At 36.5% G+C, this 4678-nt stretch overlaps 1 non-coding gene across 1 annotated transcript; it reads right to left on the bottom strand.

Annotated features, from left to right (window-relative positions):
- Positions 1–844: 844 nt before the first annotated feature.
- Positions 845–918, bottom strand: Trnap-agg. The gene has a single exon. It is a non-coding gene; the product is annotated as a tRNA-Pro (tRNA).
- Between the last annotated feature and the right edge of the window lie 3760 nt (positions 919–4678).

Raw genomic sequence — 4678 nt, 5'->3', positions numbered from 1 at the left:
TTACGTTTTTCCTTAAACGGAACTGGGATCCAGACCTCAGTTCCGTATAGTAAACGTTTACGTTTTTTGTAATTCTTTCCCCGTCTACCTCGAAAAACGATAGGTCAAAGGCGCGTAGTTTTATCTGAATCAAGAACTGGAATCGAACCCACAACCTTTCACACGAAAATTAAGACCACCATAGCGTCTATAAAGTAATTGGTATTATATGGAACTGAGTGTCAGACTCCAGTTACGTTTTTCCTTAAACGCAACTGGGATCCAGACCCCAGTTCCGTTTACCATAAACGGAACTGGGAACCAGACCGGGGTCCGTATAGTAAACGTATATGTTTTTTTTGTGTAATTCTTTTCCTGTCTACTTCGCAAAACGGAAGGTCAAAGGCCCGTAGTTATATCTGCATCAAGGAAAAGGAATCGAACCCACAACCTTTCACACGAAAATTAAGACCACCATAGCCTCTATACAGTAATTGGTCTTATTCGGAACTGAGTGTCAGACTCCAGTTACGTTTTTCCTTAAACGGAACTGGGAACCAGACCCCAGTTCCGTATAGTAAACGTTTTCGTTTTTTATAACTCTTTCCCCGTCTACCTCGAAAAAAGATAGGTCAAAGTCGCGTAGTTATATCTGAATCAAGTATTGCTTGTTCAATTTTGTAAGGAAACCGCTGGTACAATGTAATAGACATGTACATGTATCCCTATGCAATGTAGCATGGACTATAGTTTAATTCGTTTCATAATGACTTTATGTGTTACGGTTAATTACGGTTTATAATTTGTATGAGGACGTTAGCTGGTTTAATTATGTATACCAATGTAACAGGAGAGGAAAAATGCACGACCAGACTGGGGTTCGAACCCGGGACCCTCCGAACCCCTAGTCGGACGTTCTACCAATTGAACTATCTGGTCGCTGACGATCGACCCAGTCCAATTCTGCTACACCAATTTAAACCGTAACTATCTCTTGTTACGTGGAGCCTTTTTCATTTTCATCTGTTAATCATCAGATGACAACATCATAAAGCAAAGTTGCAGAATCAAAAATGAAAAATGAAAATGCAAAAATTGGATATTAACATTCAGCAAATTTTAATGTAAAATGTGTAGACCTTTACGATGACTAGATACACATATGGCATATGTATCTCGTTCAAAGAATTACACAGAACCTTATATTACGGTTCAAGTATTTAGAGTTATCGAATATTGGTAGTAACAACAACGTATTTATTTATTATTTGTCAATTTTTCAGAAAAAAGCAACGGGTCCCTGTTTTAGCAAAATCTTTCACTGACGAAAATTACGTTGACGAGTTAATACACGTGTCACCATATGAGCATTGCTATGAGCAATTTCCATTATTTGAGTCGATTTTTGTGATGACATTTTGTTATTTGCAGCCCTCTTCACCAGGAATTAAAAGGATATGCATACATGTAAATATTGTATTTGGTAAATGTAGTTTTTTTTACCAAGTTGTCCGATATCCTGCGATGTACGAAATATCGTTTAATACAGTAAATATACGATATAGGTCAATTTGGCTTTTCATGATTATCCCGGGATTGCAAGTTCGAACCCGAGTTTGTAGATTCAACGAAAATGGGGAGAAAAAAACAACAAAACCTTCAACCATTCTGCTGACATAGACATGTTTCTTGCGTAATGTTGTTCTTTTACATGAACTCAAGACCGGATTTCTTGCACACAAACAATATGATTCTTTTCTATGATAATGGTGTTGTTATTTTTACAACCTGATCGGCTTATACTGAATTTGATTAAAAACTTAATCAGAGGCGGATCCAGAGGTTTTTTTGGGCTTCGGGAAATATCGATTATGACGTCATAATGACTGACGACGTTGTACGCAGGTTTTATCTGTGTGTGTTGGGTTTGGTCTCGACTGTTAGAAATGGGCAAGGAATCGGTGTTATGTCAGAGAAATCGTTGAAATTGAAAAAGAAAAGAAACGTTATCTGAAACCGTTTGTTTCTGTATTGAAATAGATTAAATCTATTGGAAATTGTTCTACATCCGGTGGATCCAAAATGGCGGCTTCCATACACGGAATTTGTGCACACGCGATTTCCGAAATTATGCAAGTGAATTGACTTGCTAGGTCTATGGAATTTCATGGTAGATCTTGACTGGGGTTTGTTTTACGTGTATGTGTACGTGTTACCTATGAAGCTCACTTCGTGAGTCAGCTTCGTAGGCTCTCGCAAGAGCGTTCGCAGGCTCACGCAAGAACGTTCGCTATTAAGTTTTTGAAAAATCACATAAAGAAATAAGGAAGTTATTCTAAATACTCATACACCTGAAAATTAGAGAAACTAGCCACATTTTACTAATGTATAGTTCATGTATGCACACTAACTTACCAATGCACATGTCCAGCCATACGACATATACAGAAAAAAATCAAAAGACTGCCGTTTTTACGGTAATTTTTTAACAAAAGTTTTTGTAAGTTTTTAGAAGGATAAGTTGACTGAGCCCAGGTCAAAAGTCGCATATGGAAATTAACAGGTCATGCACTGTAATAAGTCCAAACACAAAATTTCAGAAGGATGTCATGCGCAGTTGCTAATAAATCGTCCTGAAAATCCAACGTTGCCCGGGATATAACAAATGTCATTCAGGCAAAATGCAGTAAAAAGGGTTACATAACAATTGAGCAGTTCTGAATTTGTAGATCGATCATTTTTCTGATGATATTTAACATAACATTGAGTAAATACGTATAACACTTAACCTTCATGACACGAAGTGTACATAGTTTTCCCTATGAATGGACTCGGATACATTGTGTTCGTTTCAAAAATCCCTGATTTGACATTTACTGCCGTAAAACGTTCCCTTTAAACACGATTTTGATATTAATTTTCCCGTCTGCAGACCTATAGTGTCGCCAACACAACCAATATCTCAGGCACTGCTTAACAGGGAAGAATGCTGAGCATCGATATAATCGAAATTTTGCATTTAAAATGTCTTATTTCGTTTCGTTTAGGCAGATTTAACACTCTGCATGTTTTAACTAAACATATTTTTTTCTGTAGCGAGTGACCAATTCTTAAATTTCAGTATAAGGCAAATCACACAAATTTTAATAAAGAACAGTAAAGAGGTCAAAATTCAAATTCAAATAATTTGTGCATAGCATCAACGTGAAGTGAAAAAGAAAAGGATAGCGATCGGTACCTTTTATTCTAAGGTCTACGGAAGATGTGTCATTTATCACTTTTTGTTTTGGTTTTAATTTTTGGTAAAACAAGTTCACCACTTGCATAGTTATCTTTCTTGGTTTATTATTCAGTTAAATATTATATTTATTTAGTGTTTCAGAAATTTCGAGTTCTCAGTAATTTTGTTAATTATATTATTACAGCATATGGATGTTGAGTCTACTCCTGGTCCGAGACTTGGCGAGCTTTCTATATTTCATCTAAAATTAGGAGCGTTAGACATAATTTGGACTACATAGAGAACAAAGTAGATGACTACGTATTTTGTGTCTCACTGAAAGTCCTTTAGATGATCAGGTCACTACAGATGATTTATGCATTGATGGTTTTTATTGCTCTTTCGACTTGATAGAAATTTTGCTGGGAGTGGTATTTTGGTATATGTTTGCCAGAATTGGAATAAAATCTGGTGATGAAATTAGCCTACCCCACTTGACTTACATTATTCGAACAGCTTACAAACCATAAAACTTTACCCTTCCGTTTTGGGGAAATTAAAGGTAATCTATAAATAATGCTCTTGATATCTCTCCTAATGTAGTAGTAACAGGGGACTTAAATGTTGACTTCTTCACTGCTTTAAATAATCAAGTTCTTTTTGACATCATTAACTCCTTATCACTAACTAACGTTATAAAAGATCCTACTCGCACTGGACGAACTAGATGTAGCTAACTAGATCCTATACTTTTATCCGACTCTATTTCTTATATTGACTCTTCTGTAATTTCTATAGATAGAACATTTAGTGACCACGATGGTTGTACTGCTTCCATCGTTTTAAACCAGTCGATAAACGTAAGATTTGGGCAGTACAAGAGTGCATAGTTAGAAAAATTGAATGACTTTATATCTTATCATAATTGGATTCTCTTTTGTAATTGTGACTCAGTTAATCTAGCATGTGATCGTTTTACTGACATCTTTGCCAATGGATGTATTCCTAGTAAAGAAGTACATATTCAATCTTATGATAAGCCATAGATGACTCCTGAACTTCGAAAAAACTTCAGAATTAAGGAAAGGTTACAAAAACTAGAAAATGTTTGTAAGACATAAATGCCCCGCTCATGGATGCGACGCGACAGGACGGGACGGGACTGGACGCGACGGACATGGGAAACACTATATGACCCCCACCCCCCACCACCATTTTATGGCGGCGGGGGCATAAAAGGCAAGGTCAACCAAACGTCTGACTGATATTAATAAATTCAAATCACATCGAAACAATGTTAACAATATGAACAATATCGCTCACCTGAATATGTTTAAAATAATTGGTATGAAGTAAAGATATAACACTCCAGTGTAGGTGCTGTAAGTACATGTGAAATTTCAGAAAGATCCATCCAGTACTTGAGATAAAGCAAGAACAAACTTCAAACAGAGCCTCACCCCTATGCCCCTAGGGGGG

This window comes from Mizuhopecten yessoensis, unplaced genomic scaffold, assembly GCF_002113885.1.
Source record: "Mizuhopecten yessoensis strain PY_sf001 unplaced genomic scaffold, ASM211388v2 scaffold10711, whole genome shotgun sequence".
Taxonomy (NCBI): Eukaryota; Metazoa; Mollusca; class Bivalvia; order Pectinida; family Pectinidae; genus Mizuhopecten; species Mizuhopecten yessoensis.
The sequence above is the reverse complement of the archived record's forward strand: the minus strand, read 5'-3'. Positions and strand labels throughout refer to the sequence as shown.